Genomic DNA, 16,406 nt, shown 5'->3' with positions numbered 1-16,406 from the left:
TGTTTTCAAGGGAGTGTCAAGCTGAGATGTCAACTTTCCCAGGCTAGCACTGTCAGGCCACTGTCTGATCAGAATTAAGCAGTTACTTAACTCCAATACTGGGTTGCTTTCAATTAAAGTCTTTTCATTTCACACATATTTAATATAAGCATAGTTCATAAGGGATTTAGGGCCTCATTACACGGATGGCGGAGAACCATGGCGCTATCAGCGCCATGGTTCATGCCGGTAAAATACCGGCACCACCTTGGCGGAAAGGGGAATTACCGTCCCATTCCAAGGTTGGCGGGGCAGTAATTCCCCCTTCCACCATTGCCCTTCCCCATTCCCATTTTTGCCCCATAGGGCATAATGGGAATGGAGAAGGCGCTAATTACGGTACCGCAAATTGCGGTACCGTAATTAGCTCCCTGGGTCCCTTTGCGGGTTGGCTTTTAACGCCTGCAAAAAGCAGGCGTTAAATTCCCCAACCCACAAAGGGACCTCGTAGTAATGCGGTAAGGATTTACCGGTACCGGTAAACCCTTACCGCCATCCGTGTAATGAGGCCCTTAGACATTTAAACAAATTCGCCCTTCACAAACATGCTTTAAATAGGCAGATTTAGCTATTTCTTCCAGAAAAAGAACACCTTTAAACTGGGTTTGACAGCTAGTTTCCTTAAACAGCTATCAGGCACGGAGGCCTGGATTCCTCTGACTGCCTGGAGAATCTATGATTTCAGCACACTTTTCCTTTCAATAATTCACTGGGAGAATGACTGAGTTTTTAAAGGCATTTTCGGATTTTAGCCCTTCTGTGTTTTTGCTTCAGGTGACAGGTGACAGGTGACAGCAGTGATTCCTGTTTTTACACCAACTTTGTCTGTGTGTATCAGGGTGTGCAGCTATTTTGTGGTTTATGAACCCTGCTTGGTTTTGCAGACTTGGCGCGCCCGTGGTTATTGCCTCCATTTTTGGCAGTTTTCTTTCCCCATTGGCAAAGGGGGTTCAGTGTGGTGCATTGGCATGGGTACAAATATTCCACAGATGTGCCAATCTGGCCCCAGTGTGCCCAAACCTTACTGCCCCATACATTTGGGGGCCAGTCTGACATTTTGGGGTGGGCTTCTCCCCCACCCCAAATGGAGGGTCGGGGGCACCTCATGCAGCCCTCCCTGGGGGCAGATTGCTGCCCGTAGGAAGGGGCAAATGTGTTTTCACTGGATGGGGGTGACATTCAGTAGACCACCAGGGGTGGCTTGCAAAGGGTTGGAAAGTATGAGTGTAGATGTGTCTTTTGTTTCGTTTACAGCTTTTTATATGCGAGCAGCTGCAACGTTATGTGAGTACTGTTTTTTATTATTCTATGGTTAGGGCCCACTATCAGTGGGGTGCGTGAGACTGGGGCTGGATTGTTGGTACATGTGAGGTACACTTGTGAGAACGCGGGAAGGTAGGCCATGTGGCGTTGGCAGCGTGTTTCGGTGGGTGAGCAGAGTGAAATGTCTGAAAATTGTGTTTTTCAACAAAATTTGGACTTTGCCAGGGATTGTGGATAATACATTCTGGTGTGATGCACGCAAGGCAGACCTTTGTGGATTCCCACGGGTGTCTTCTTTTGGGAAATGCATGGGGGTCCCTGTTTTCCTTGCTGGCTTCGACACCCTACGCCCAAATATTTAGGTTTCCCACATGAACAAAATGTGCTGTGCCGAAAGGCGTGGGGTTACCAGCGGGTTAGCCTTTTTCTATTGCGCCCAGGTATGTGCACCCACACATATGAGGTACCGTTTTCATCGGGATACCTGTGGGAACTCGGGAAGGTATGTCATCTGTTGTTGGCGATGTGTTTCAGTGAGTGGCCAAAGGGAAATGTCTATGAAATTGGCTGGAAATAACCACAATTCTAAGACATTTCGCTCTGGTCACCCATTGAAACACACCAACAACATATGGCCTACCTTCCCACGTCCCTACATGTGTCCCGATGAAAACGAACCTCACATGTGTGGGTGCACCTACTTGGGCGCCCAAGGGAAAGCCTAAAATGCGCTAACCCCAGGTCTTTTCCGACAGCTGAATTTCAGGATTTTTTCTGCAGCACACACCATACAGCTATGGGCCTAGGGTGTCCAAGCCACCAAGGAAAAATGGGGAACCCAATGCTTTTCTGAAAAGAGGACAACCGTAGGAATTGACAGAGGTCTGAATTGCGCAAATCGAACCAGAATGTATTACCCAGAACCCCCGGCAAAGTCCACATTTGGGGGGAAAAAACACAATTTCCGCACATTTCACTCTGCTCAACCACCAGAAAACACTGCCAACAACCCATGGCCTACAGTCCCACGTTCCCAGAGGTGTCCCAGAAAAAACGGTACCTCACATGTGTGGGTACATCTACCTGTGCGCAAAGGGGAAAGACAAAAACACAGCTAACCCCAAGTCTTTCGGCACAGCATAATTTCAGGAATTCCGCGCATGCACACACCCTACAGATTTGGGCCTAGGATGTCCAAGCCACCAAGGAAAACAGGGACCCCATGATTTTCCGAAAAGAGGACACCCGTAGGAATAGGAATCCGCAGAGGTCTGCCTTGAGTAAATTGCCCCAGTTTTTATTACCCACAATCCCCAACAAAGTGTGATATTTGGTGGGGAAAAAAGACAATGTTCACTTTGTCAGGGGGTTCTGGGTAATAAATTCTGGGCCGTTTCACGCAAGTCAGACCTCTGTGCATTCCCATGGGTGGACTCTTTTCAGAAATGCATGGGGTTCCCAGTTTTCCTTGGTGGCTTGGACACCCTAGTCCCAAAGCTGTATGGTGTGCACATGAGTCAAAATCCTGCAATCCTGCTGTGCGAAAAGAGTTGGGGTTACCCGTGTTTTCGGGCTTTGACCTTTGCGCCCCCGTAGGTGAACCCACACATGTGAGGTATGTTTTCGTTGGGACACCTGTGGGAACGCAGGATGGTAGGCCATGTGTTGTTTGCAGCGTGTTTCGGTGGGTGACCAGAGTAAAATGTGCGAAAAATTCTGTTTTCCCCCTAATTTGGACGTTGCCGAGGGTTCTTGGTAATACATTCTGGGGCGATTTGTGCAAGACAGACCTCTGTGGATTCCCACGGGTGTCCTCTTTTGGGAAATGCATGGGGTTTCCTGTTTTCCTTGCTGGCTTCGACACCCTATGCCCAAATCTGTAGGTTGTCTCCACAAACCCTTTGGGGGTTACAAGTGGCGTAGCCTTTTTACTTTTGCGTCAGGAAGGTGCACCCACACATGTGAGGTACCTTGTTCATTGGGACACATGTGGGAACGTGGGAAGGTAGGCCATGTGGCCTTGGCAGCGTGTTTTGGTGGGTAAGCAGAGTGAAATGTCTGAAAATTGTGTTTTCCCACTGGTGTCCCGATGAAAAAGGTACCTCACATGTGTGGATGACCTACCTGGACGCAAAAGGAAAAAGGCTACACCAATTGTAACCCCGAAAGGGTTTGGGGAGGCAACCTACAGATATGGGCCTAATGTGTCCAAGCCACCAAGGAAAACTGGGAACCCCATGCATTTCTGAAAAGAGGACACCTGTGGAAATCAACAGAGGTCTGACTTGCGGGAAGCAGCCCAAACCTTATTACCCAGAAACCCTGACAAAGTGAACATTGTGTTTTTTCCCCACCAAATATCACACTTTGTCGGGAATTGTGGGTAATAAATTCTGGGCCGTTTCACGCAAGTCAGACCTCTGTGCATTTCCATGGGTGTCCTCTTTTCAGAAATGCACGCGGTCCCCAGTTTTCCCTGGTGGCTTGGACACCCTAGGCCCAAATCTGTAGAGTGTGCGCTTGCTCAGAATTCCTGAAATTATGCTGTGCCGAAAGACTTGGGGTTAGCCGTGTTTTAGTCTTTCTCCTTTGCGCCCAGGTAGGTGTATCCACACATGTGAGGTACCGTTTTCATCGGGACACCTGTGGAAACGCGGGACGGTAGTCCATGTGTTGTTGGTGGTGTGTTTCGGTGGGTGAGCAGATTGAAATATGTGGCAATTGTGTTTTTTGCCCCAAATTTGGACTTTGCCGGGGGGTCTGGGTAATACATTCTGGGCTGATGTGCGCAAGTCAGACATCTGTCGATTTCCACGGGAGTCCTCTTTTCAGAAATGCATGGGGTTCCCAGTTTTCCTTGGTGGCTTGGACACCCTAGGCCCCTATCTGTATGGTGCGCACTGCAGAAAAAATCCTGAAATTCAGCTGTCAGACTTGGGGTTAGCCGTGTTTTTGGCTTTCCCCTTGGCACCCAAGTAGGTGCACCACACATTTGAGGTACCGTTTCCATCGGGACATGTGTGGGGATGCGGGAAGGTAGGCCATGAGTTGTTGGCGGTGTGTTTCGGTGGGTGGCCAGAGCGAAATGTCTGAGAATTGTGGTTTTTTTCAGCCAATTTCAGAGACATTTCCCTCTGTCCACTTACCAAAACACGTCACCAAAAACAGATGTCATACCTTGCCGCATTCCCACAGGTGTCCCAACAAAAACGATACCTCACATGTGTGGATGCACCTACCTGGGTGCAAAAGGAAAAGGCTAACCCCCTGGTAACCCCAAGCCTTTCGGCACAGTACATTTTGTTCATGTGGGCAAACTACAAATTTTGGCCTAAGGTGTCGAAGCCAGCAAGGAAAACAGGGAACCCCATGCATTTCTCAAACGAGGACACCCGTGGGAATCCACAGAGGTCTGCCTTGCGTGCATCACACCAGAATGTATTACCCACAATCCCTGGCAAAGTCCAAAATTTGTTGAAAACAGATATGGGCCTAGGGTGTCCAAGCCACCAAGGAAAACAGGGAACTCCATGCATTTCTGAAAAGAGGACACCCGTGGGAATCCACAGAGGTCTGACTTCCGCAAATCGGCCCAGAATGTATTACCCTCTTTACAGAAATTCATGGGGTTCCCAGTTTTCCTTGGTGGCTTGGACAGCCTAGCCCCATATATGTATGGTGTGCGCTTCAGAAAGAATCCTGAAATTCAGCTGCTGGAAAAGAATTGGGGTTAGCCGTGTTTTAAGCTTTCCCCTTTGCGCCCAGGTAGGTGCACCCACACATGTGAGGTACCGTTTGCATCAGGACACATGTGGGAACGCAGGAAGGTAGTCCATGTGTTGTTTGCGGAGTGTTTCGGTGGGTGAGCTGAGTGAAATGCGCAGAAATTGGGGTTTTTTAGCCACATTTCAGACTTTGACCGGGTTTCTGGGTAATAAATTCTGGGCCGATTTGCACAAGTCAGACCTCTGCGTATTCCCACGGGTGTCCTCGTTTCGAAAATGCATGGGTTTCCCTGTTTTCCTTGGTGGCTTGGACACCTTTGGCCCATATCTGTATGGTGTGCGCTTCAGAAAAAATCCTGAAATTCAGCTGTCAGAAAAGACTTCGGATTAGCCGTGTTTTAGGCTTTCCCCTTGCGTCCAGGTAGGTGCAGCCACACATGTGAGGTACCGTTTTCATCAAGACACGTGTGGGAACACGGGACTGTAGGCGATGTGTTGTTTGCGGCGTGTTTTGGTGCGTGAGCCGAGTGAAATGTGTGTAAATAGTTTTTTTTTGCCACATTTTGGATTTTGCCAGGGTTTCTCGGTAATAAATTCTGACCCGATTTGTGCAAGTCAGACCTCTGCAGATTCCCACGGGTGTCCTCTTTTTTTCGGAAATGCCTGGGGTTCCTTGTTTTCCTTGGTGGCTTGGACACCGTAGGCCCATATCTGTATGGTGTGCGCTTGAACAGAATTCCACAAATTCTGCTGTCGGAAAAGACTTGGGGTTAGCCTTGTTTTCGGCTTTGCCCTTGGTGCCCAGGTAGCTGCAACCACATATGTGAGGTACTGTTTTCATCGGAACATGGTTGGGAACACGGGAAGGTAGGCCATGTGTTGTTGGCGGTGTGTTTCATTGGGTGAGCCGAGTGAAATGTGCAGAAATTGGGGCTTTTTTGCCACATTTAGTACTTTGCTAGGGTTTCTGGGTAATAAATTCTGGGCCGATTTGCGCAAGTCAGATCTCTGCGGATTCCCACAGGTGTCCTCTTTTCAGAAATGCATTGGTTGCCCCGTTTTCCTGGGTGGCTTGGACACCCTAGGCCCCTATCTGTATGGTGTGTGCTTCAGAAAAAATCCTGAAATTCTGTTGTCGAAAAAGACTTGGGGTTAGCCGTGTTTTAGGCTTTCCCCTTTGCGCCCAGGTAGGTGCAACCACACATGTGAGGTACCGTTTACATTGGAACACATGTGGCAACGTGGGAAGGTAGGTCGTCGGTTGTTGGCGGCATGTTTCAGTGGGTGAGCCGAGTAAAAAATATGCGGAAATTGGGTTTTTTTCGCCACATTTTGGATTTTGCCAGGATTTCTGGGTAATAAATTCTGGGCTGATTTGCGCACATCAGACCTCTGTGGATTCCCACGTGGGTCTTCTTTTCGGAAATCATGGGGTTCCCTGTTTTCCTTGGTGGCTTGGACACCCTCGGCCCATATCTATATGGTGTGCGCTTCAGAAAAATTCCTGAAATTCAGCTCCCAGAAAAGACTTCGGGTTAGCCGTCTTTTAGGCTTTCCCCTTTGCGCCCAGGTAGGTGCACCCACACATATGAGGTACCGTTTTCATCAGGACACGTGTGGGAACGCGGGAAGGTAGGCCATGTGTTGTTTGCAGCGTGTTTCAGTACGTGAGCCGAGTGAAATGTGCGTAAATTGGTTTTTTTTCGCCACATTTCGGATTTTGCCTGGGTTTCTGGGTAATAAATTCTGACCCGATTTGCGCAGGTCAGACCTCTGCAGATTCCCACGGGTGTCCTCTTTTCGGAAATGCATGGGGTTCCCTGTTTTCCTTGGTGGCTTGGACACCCTAGGCCCATATCTGTATGGTGTGCGCTTGAACAGAATTCCACAAATTCTGCTGTCGGAAAAGACTTGGGGTTAGCCGTGTTTTCGGCTTTCCCCTTGGTGCCCAGGTAGCTGCAACCACATATGTGAGGTACTGTTTTCATCGGGACATGGTTGGGAACGCGGGAAGGTAGGCCATGTGTTGTTGGCAGTGTGTTTCGGTGGGTGAGCCGAGTGAAATATGCGGAAATTGAGGTTTTTTTTGCCACATTTCGTACTTTGCCAGGGTTTCTGGGTAATAAATTCTAGGCCGATTTGCACAGGTCACACCTCTGCGGATTCCCACGGGTGTCCTCTTTTCAGAAATGCATGGGGTTCCCTGTTTCTCTTGGTGGCTTGGACACCCTAGGCCCATATGGAGTGCGCTTCTGAAAAAAATCCTGAAATTCAGTTGTCAGAAAAGACTTGGGGTTAGCCGTGTTTTAGGCTTTCCCCTTTGTCCCCAGGTAGGTGCACCCACACATGTGAGGTAACGTTTTCATCAGGATACGAGTGGAAATGCAGGAAGGCTGACCATGTGTTGTTGGCGGCGTGCTTCGGTGGTGAGCCGAGTGAAATGTGCGTAAATTGGGGGGGGGTTTGCCACATTTCGGACTTTGCCGGGGTTTCTGGGTAATAAATGATAGGCCGATTTGCGCAAGACAGACCTCTGCGTATTCCCACGGGTGTCCTCTTTTTGGAAATGCATGGGGTTCCCTGTTTTCCTTGGTGGCTTGGACACCCTAGGCCCCTATCTGTATGGTGTGTGCTTCAGAAAAAATCCTGAAATTCTGTTGTCGGAAAAGACTTGGGGTTAGCCGTGTTTTAGGCTTTCCCCTTTGTGCACAGGTAGGTGCAACCACACATGTGAAGTAGCGTTTACATCCGGACATGTGTGGGAACGTGGGAAGGTAGGTCGTCGGTTGTTGGCGGCATGTTTCGGTGGGTGAGCCGAGTGAAATGTGCGGAAATTGGGGGGTTTTCGCCACATTTCGGATTTTGCCATGGTTTCTGGGTAATAAGTTCTGGGTCGATTTGCGCAAGTCAGACCTCTGCAGACTCCCATAGGTTTCCTCTTTTTGTAAATGCATGGGGCTCCCTGTTTTCCTTGGTGGCTTGGACACCCTAGGCCCATATCTGTATGGTGTGTGCTTGAACAGAATCCACAAATTCTGCTGTCGGAAATGATTTGCGGTTAGCCGCATTTTCGGCTTTTCCCTTGGCCCCCAGCTGCCTGCACCCACACATGTGAGGTACCGTTTTCATCAGTAAACCTGTGGGAACGCGGGAAGGTGGGCCATGTGTTGTTGGTGGTGTGTTTCTGTGGGTGAGCCGAGTGAAATGTGCGGAAATTGTTTTTTTTGACACTTTTTGGACATTGCCAGGGTTTCTAGGTAATAAATTCTGGGCCTATTTGTGCATGTCAGACCTCTGTGGATTCCCACGTGGGCCTTCTTTTCGGAAATGCATGGGGTTTGCTTTTTCCTTGGTGGCTTGGACACCCTAGGCCCATATCTGTATGGTGTGCGGTTGAACAGAATTCCACAAATTCTGCTGTCGGAAAAGACTTGGAGTTGGCAGCATTTTAGGCTTTCCCCTTGGTGCCCAGGTAGCAGCACCCACAAATATGAGGTACCATTTTCATCAGGACACCTGTGGGAATGTGGGAAGGTATGACATTTGTTGTGTTTGCATGGTTTTCATAACGTTTTGACCCATTTGCTGGTGCCCTTTGTCACACAACCCTTTCATTTCCCAAATGTGTCCTACATTTAGTCGCTGCTTTAGGCACCATACATTTTTGTAACCTGCACAAGTCACCTACCCTTGAAAAGATCTGCCTGTGCCCTTTCAAAAAATGTATGCTTGCCATTCCTCACCACATTGGTTTTCCTGATTTACACATGCTAAGTACCTCTGTTCAGACTGTATGCATAAAACTCCGGTGTACCATGGCTCAGTGTTTGGCTTGTGGTATTGCTTGTTTTGTGAAACACTACAAAAAATGTGTGATTTCCTAACTGCAAGAGTCGGGGAATGTAGCGCAGCATTGTTTTTCTCAAAATTCATAGAAGCCATTGCCGTACCAAGCCAACCATTTCCACCACATACCTTTTTTTCTGTCATTTTCCTGCTTTTTCCCTAAATTATGGAATTTTCCCCTACCTAGTTGTTGCCTGACCTGCGCAAATCACCCCTTCCTAAACTTGGAATTTTATCTACTTTTCAGAAATGTATGCCTTTCTGTCGTCCAATTCTGTTTTCTTACCCTTTTCTTCCATTCCGTCCACGCATGCCCAATTGGCAAAAATGTCCAAAATCCCCTCCCTCTCACAAAATGGTTGATAACGTCATCAAAATAATTGTTTTTCATTTCCAATCAACCTGTTCTTGAAAGCCAGGGAATTGGGGAATTGAGCACAGTAAACCATTTATTCCTAGCTCTTACAAAGAAAAAACACAGACTTCTTTGTACATCATTTTATTGCCATTTGTTTTAAAAAACCCAAAATGTTTGCCCTTTTTGGTTATTTTCTCTCACCCCCCCCCCCTGCCCTCCCTACAGCAACCTAAGATTCCTGGGTGGCGTTACAGCCGCCTACATGTGGGGAGAAAAGGGGCCAAATTTGGCCAAGATATCTCATGTAACGAAAAAATGACAAGGCATTGAATGGCGACATACTGAAATCACCAAAAAAGGCCTTGGCACTGGGGGGGACCCATGGCACTTAAAGGGTTAAGCTTACATTATACACTAAAAGTATACAAGAACAAACATTGGGGTCTCACACTGAGAACCAGGCCACAGTCTTACTCCCATTCTCCAGACTTTTATAGGAGCTTAGTAGACTAAGGTGACAAACTTAATCTGTTTCATTAACGCATAATTAACAGGGTTGAGGCCTCTAAGGTAAGCTCCTTTATATACTTTTAAACCATTAAGAATGTGTATAAACTACGAAATATCTCAAATTAGGTCATATTACTGACCTCACCCCATCTCTTCTAGCAAAGAAGAAAACATTACAGTGTACAATGAATACAAACCTGAATATAGCATTAGACGGCAGCTATTGGGTAAGTGCCACCACCACTCAAGGTTTCCTTTATCTTGGGTTATAGCCAGCTATCAGCTATTCACTGTCATACTGACAATTGGTCCACAGGCTTGAGAATACATCAAGTATTGGTGAGTTTTTACATTTATGTTACCAGTTAACCACATGGGAACCTCTAATTTGGACACTAGGGGAAGTATCAGGCACACACACACATAGTTATGTTATACCTTAGAGAAGTATTTTCATACTAACATCACATCTCAATTTAAACAATTAATCTCAACACACAATCCACAACAAGCATGGGGGTTGGCGCAAGGGAAATTATGGATAAGCAATAGAAGAAACAAATGGTAAGGTTGTGGGGTGCCTCACCGATTCCACTTAGCAACTAGTATGTTACTCGCGCCATGAAGTTTTCACTATTAGAATCAATATGCCAATGTATTACTAGGAAGAAGGCCACAGACTATTTACTAATCTGTGTCACCTTAATACTTTTGTTTTTTCATTACGTTTTCCCAACATCCTTGTTTGTTTTCCTTTCCATACTCTCCTCAAACTACGACCATGGTATGTACTTATTATCTTGCAATATTTGGCATGCAAGTGAATCTCAACATGTACTGTTGTAATTATAATATCACTGTACAAATAACAGCCAGGACAAACACGTTGTGACGACGCACGTGTAGGCTGTGATCAAGACAATAATGGTGAATAATAAATACATTCTTGTGGATACTAATTTCAATGTTTTGAATCTATTGAGTTGATTGGAACGGTTGTTACACTATATATCGGGCAAGTGCCAAGAACTAGTCCAACAATTGTTTTATATGCATATGAAGGGTGTTGGGGTTTCCTTTGTTAACCTCTGCAGCCAGGCCCCATGTGGACCTGTTTGAAGTACATTTGGATAATAATGCTACCACCAGCTACAGAGCTACACAAAAGGAAAGGGCAGATCCAAGCCTTTGTTAGTTAATTAGGCAAGCCATTGCAGGTTGAAGGTTTAACCCTCCCCCTTCTGAGATGACATGGTGCACTCCTAGCTGTCATATTCCAACTAAATATGATGGGGGCTGCACCTGTAAGCTGTGTGTATCCAGAGGACACGGGTCTATGTGGATGTTGTGTGGTGAGCATAGTAAAATGTGTGCGGATTAGACCTACACATTTTCCAGAGGTTGATCTAACATCATTCAATTTCACATAAAATTTCAAAAAAGCCCAGGCGAGCGCTCACCCAGCGTGCGGATGGTCGAATTCCTCACAAGCAGAGTATACGTCCTCTCACTGCAACTGACTGTACTTTGTGCCGTACTTAGATGCCCATTGTACATTTCCTTAATTGAAATCTGCCCCTCTCCCTTACTTTAAGCAACGTGGGTACCAATCTGCGCTTACAGCTTACCCTACATACCATGCCTCGCTGCTGAGCCTATCTTGCTTTTCTCCTGCCACGAACCTCGTGGTCCCATGCTGACACCCTTCCTTTGCAGGGTCCCAGGCTGGCCATCCTGCTTTCCCCGGGTCTCGCTAGGAAAGCAGGGCAGCAGCCCATTGGCTATCCGCCCACCTTGAGCATACCGGCGCCGAGGCGGATACGCTCCCTGATTACGCTGAGAGCTGTGAGGTAGCACAGCTGGAGGCAGCGCGGCACGTGGGGCGCGGGGGATGAGAGCACTGCCGTGTCCCACGGCTGAGGGAGACTTCTCTATCCAGCGCTGACTGTGCAGAAAATGAGAGGACCTACCTCGGTGCCCGCTGCACGAGGACACACCCGCCGCTGCTGCCCGTGACCCCCCAGGGCAGAGGAAGACTTCTCTCTCCAGCAGCTGCCTGTGCAGAGCACAAGCGAGGCATTATCACCCCTGTGCCCACCCCAGCAGGACACATGCGTCGCTGCTGCCCGTGACCCCGAATCTAAAAATGGAACGTGATTAGGGCGCAGTGGGAGGCAGGAGGAGCTGGCGAGGTGCGGCAGAAGCAGAAACATCGCCAGCGGTGGTGCCAGGGAGGAAACCGCCACTGCAGGTGCTTCAAGGACACGCGACCTCCGGCAGCGCCGCGGCACCTCTCTGGTGTCACCCTCGACAGGACGCGTGGGGGGACCCGGCAAAGCCCTGCGAGGAGAACAGCTGGCAAACATCACATCGCCGAACCGCAGCACCTCGGGAAGTGTAAATCCCGCAAACACCAGACTGCAGCCAGCAAGCAGCAGAGACACACAGAGCCGCTGGGTAAGAGTGCAGGATAACGGCCGGAGAGTGTCACAACTCCCGCGCCAGTGCCAGAGTGCAGCCACAACCTCGCAACACCGAGGGAGGGGGCACGTCAGGCAAGCACAGTTAGAGACCCCTCAATACCTGTGGGAAATAGTCCTGACTCATATCAGAGACTCATTACCTGGAGGAGAACAACTGGCCACCGGAGACCACAGCAGCACCTGCTGCGAGGAGGGCGAGCAAAGCGCAGAATCCGCCCCTCACGGTTGCTTGCCTCTGAGAAGTAGAGCCGCAAACACTACAGACCGGAACAATAACTGAAAGGAATACAAGCAAAAGACAAAACCAGGCAAAAAAACCTGGAAGGGTAGCAGAAAATCGCAGAGCTCCGCTGTACCATGCCCACGATATCGCAGCCAACCGCCAAAGACTCACGCAATGAAACACGTGGGAAGTAACGCAGACAGCGCACTCTAGAAACCTCGCAACTCCCGCGGCGGATTAACCGTGAGTAAAGGCTGTGGCAGGACACCGCCGGGGCGGGTGCACAGCTCAGCGAGCCACACATACAAAGGAAAACCTTAGAATAGAGGTAACTAGAAGCCGTGTCCCAGGCATTAGACGAGCAGCAGAGCCAGCAAACCTATACTTTATGAAACAGGGTGGCGCCTTCCCTCCTGCGCAAGAAGAGGTCAAACGGGCCATCAAACACCCACAACACACCTGGGAGGGGAGCACTTGCAGAAAACAAAGACCATTGACAACTGGGCAGGAGGACTGGGAAACAGAGATTCCTGCTGACCCTGGGGGAGGAGGACGGGAAAACGGAGTTGACCCCACCCCTGGGGCAGGAGTACTGGAAAACGGAGATTCCCACTGCCCCAGGCAAGGGGTACTGGGAAACGGAGAGTTCCAATGCCCTTGGGCAGAACACTTGCCACATGCATTATCCATAACAGCAACTAGGGCAGGAGCCCTTCTGGAAAACCTGATCACAGGGGCAAAAACATTTCTAATGGCAAAGAGCCGGCGCCCCTAAAATACCCAAGGAGCAGTTCATCTGGCAAACGCTAGGAACCCCCTAAACGTGTGAGAAGAGCAGCTGACAAACTCCAGACTCCTGGGGAGTACAGCGAGCAACCCCCAAAGACGACCACACTGCATGGTCTGAGTACAGCGGGTAAACGCCAGAGCCCCCAACAACTGGTGCGAATGCATTTCACCACCAGCAAATACCCGAGGAAATCAGTCCACACACACCAAAGACACTAACAGCACATGGGGAGGCTTAAAGCTGAGAGAAGCTTCGAAGATTCCTGAAATATCTGGATGTATGAAAACTAGCACACGGGAGGAAAGCCACCCCGGGCAGAGGATAGGCGGTGACCGGCGGCCGACTGGCAAATTACACAGACCCCCAGGGAAGCAAAACCGGGTCTGTCCACGACACCTGGCAAGGAGTAAAACCGGAAAACAAAGGAGGCCGCCTCGACATCTGGAGACGAGTACAGATGGAAAACGTCATTAGCTATCACAGCCTCATTGTGCACTGTGTCCCATAAACCCAAAGAAACGCCCGGGCGCGTGCACACACCCAAAACACAACATCATAGGGGACCGCCACGACGTCAGGGCACTGTTAAGTGGAGACGACAACTGGATACCGCACACACACCTGGGAAGGAAGGAGTTCGTCTAGCAAACCCAACACCCGGGGACGAGTACAGCCAGCCCAAAGGGGACAACCCACAGCATTGGTGCCAGCGAAGAAGTGACCAGGACCAGAACCAGGGAACCTAACACGGAGGGAAACACCAGTCACCGGAAGCTTCTGCTGCACCACCGCAAGGTACAGTGCCACACGATCTGAGAAAAGTATAACGTGTTGTGTGTGGGATAATCCTGCCTCGCGCCGGTCTGTGCAGCACAGATACCCCGTGAGCAGGGCACGTCGGTGTGTGTATAGTGGGGTTTGTCCACCTCCTGCGTGTGAAATACTGTGGGCGGGGGCTCTGGGCTCGGTCCTTATGCTCAGGCTTGCCCGAGATTCCCCTTTTCACCGAATGGTCTCTCTTCGGAGTTCCTGCTGTGTGCCTCAGAGCCCGCGCGCATCATAACGGTGACGCAGTCGGGCAGTGTACATGGGCGAGGGCGCGCGGACCTTCAAGGGCACGTGTCTTCCACTTGCCAGAATATGGAGATGTGCACGCTGGTTTGCAGCCTTAGTTATGTTGTTTTTCAGAGGGTAGGAGAGTAACTATAATCTATAATCACATTTTGCGATAAAAAAAGCATCTTCCAAGCAGCCCTACTTTTTGCAGGCGCCCGCACTCATTCAAACAGAACTTGAAAAGATGCATGCGTGTTGCAAGAACCTCAGCTAAAGAGAGCCTATTCCACAGCATGGTGGTTTATACTGTGAACATGTTTTCCTATGTCCTTTAGTGTGGTTGGTTTGGATAGCCTCTCTTGAGAGCGATTGCTATCTGCCCCCCTTCCCCCACTCACCCGCCTAGTGACACAGTAATGCACGTCTTCAGGAAAAATCCACCTTTACAATAAAACAATTAGCTTCTATTTCCAGGAAGATGTTTCCCACCTCTTCCTCCAGGAGGCGCGCGTGATCAGGACTCGATGGCCCACCCATGTTCCAAATATGTCTCCACTGATAAGGCTCCCTGAAGCACTCACGAGGTAGCACGTGGCACTGGAGAGGTGTAGCCCCATCTCCCGCAGGCCTATTTATTTTAAAGAAAACACCTCAAGTTGGCCGAGCTTCTCTGCAGCACTCAAGTCTCCCCTCTCTTTAGTTAATTTGGCCGCCAGACTTTGCTTGAACCTTTTCTAATAAGCTGTTATCCGTTTTTTAAGGATTGGGCCAAAGCGGGGCAGCTTGTGCTCGACGGAGAGTGGCCGCTGCTTCATCCTGTGGTGAAGGATCGTCCGTCTTTGCTGTCCGCACCCCGCTGCAAAGGGGATGGAACACGCAGGGGCTGAAGGCAAAGGCTCGTCACGCCGCTGTACAGTGCAGGTGTGGGCGCTCTCTCAGACCCTTCTCACCTATGCGCCGAGGAATCGCACGGGTTCGCGTGAACACGGGCGTGTCCATCACTATTCTGGTGAACGAGTGCACCACGCGCACCTGACCCGGCGTCGGACACTCTTCTGTCAAGTGAAACGCTGTCCACGTCGCTTGCATTAGCAATGAGCCCAGATTAGGCCTGTGGTGAAAAAATAAATAAATACATCCTCGGCACCCAAAAAGCCGCGGTCAACGTTCACAAGGGCGTGACTTTTCACGATACCATTTTTAAGGAGTACTTGTCATATTTTTCATTTTAAGTTACACTCACATGGCTAAAACTGGCACGTGCACAATATTGCAAATCATAGAAGTGACCCAGAAAATATCTCCCACACTACTCTACTGGACCATTGCTTTGGGCATTGGTCTGTCGCCCTATTGGCCAGCCCATCCTGCTCGTGCCCTCTTTCGTATTTGCATCTCCTTCCTTGAAGGTGCATGCTTTACTCGCCCACCTTCATCTAGGAGCCTTGCAGGGGAGGCACTGGCCCTGGACCTCGCAAGTTCGGAGCGACAAGAAGTTTCCCGAGGTCACGTGACAGACACTTCGCATCGCTGCCAGGGCAAGCATTTCCCTGCTACTGAAAGATGATACTTCTATAAAGTGGGTCATGTTTTGCCCAAGTGTTATTTACAGATGCACAGGTGCACAGTTTCTGCAGCATCGCCTCGAGCCCCAGTTAGAAAAGGCCATTAGATAGACGGGCCCAGTGGCGCATCTTCCCCTCAGCCCTCACGCCACCAAATGGCGCACAAGGAGCGCTCGCACTCATCATCACTCTGTGGCCCTTCCACCAGCATTAGTCCGGAGTGGTCACTTCTCCAGAGCGGCACAGCAACAGCCAAAGAAGCCACCTCTCAACGGGAACCCTTTTATGTTTCCACCTCACGACATTCCAGTGCTGAAAAGTCTCTTCTAGGCAGCACAATGCAACACTTCACGAAGCAGAGGGACAGCGGTATCGACCCGGTATGGACTTCCACGACCCCCCACTTCACACCCGATGCTGTGCACAATAGGGGCAGAATGATACCAATGGACCATTTAGGGAGAAGGCTGTTTCCTCCCAACCCCAGGACCATCTGGACAGCCGCCAGCCTCGCCGCGCAGTCCGGTCCGGTCTTAGGCCCTGCAATG

The 16,406-nt window shown here is 49.6% G+C and overlaps 1 protein-coding gene and 1 long non-coding RNA gene across 9 annotated transcripts in view; one reads left to right on the top strand and one right to left on the bottom strand.

The window, feature by feature from the left end:
• LOC138451945 (uncharacterized) overlaps positions 1-12,713 on the bottom strand; it is a 309,075-nt gene extending 296,362 nt beyond the window's left edge. Inside the window, exon 1 of one of the 3 annotated variants that reach the window (XR_011260196.1) lies at positions 12,365-12,713. This is a non-coding gene — a long non-coding RNA (uncharacterized lncRNA). The remainder of the gene's footprint in view (positions 1-12,364) is intronic. The other 2 variants (XR_011260198.1, XR_011260197.1) reach the window with 2 other exon arrangements.
• Positions 12,714-12,760: 47 nt separating this feature from the next.
• The window catches only part of GRAMD1A (GRAM domain containing 1A), a 1,703,145-nt gene continuing 1,699,499 nt past the window's right edge, over positions 12,761-16,406 (top strand). For all 6 annotated transcript variants that reach the window (XM_069604938.1, XM_069604939.1, XM_069604941.1 and 3 more), the window contains exon 1: positions 12,761-14,032. The gene's annotated coding sequence lies outside the window, so the exon portion shown is untranslated. The remainder of the gene's footprint in view (positions 14,033-16,406) is intronic.

The sequence above is a fragment of the Ambystoma mexicanum genome, chromosome 1p, assembly GCF_040938575.1.
Source record: "Ambystoma mexicanum isolate Mex_15411 chromosome 1p, UKY_AmexF1_1, whole genome shotgun sequence".
In the NCBI taxonomy this organism is placed as follows: Eukaryota; Metazoa; Chordata; class Amphibia; order Caudata; family Ambystomatidae; genus Ambystoma; species Ambystoma mexicanum.
The sequence above is the reverse complement of the archived record's forward strand: the minus strand, read 5'-3'. Positions and strand labels throughout refer to the sequence as shown.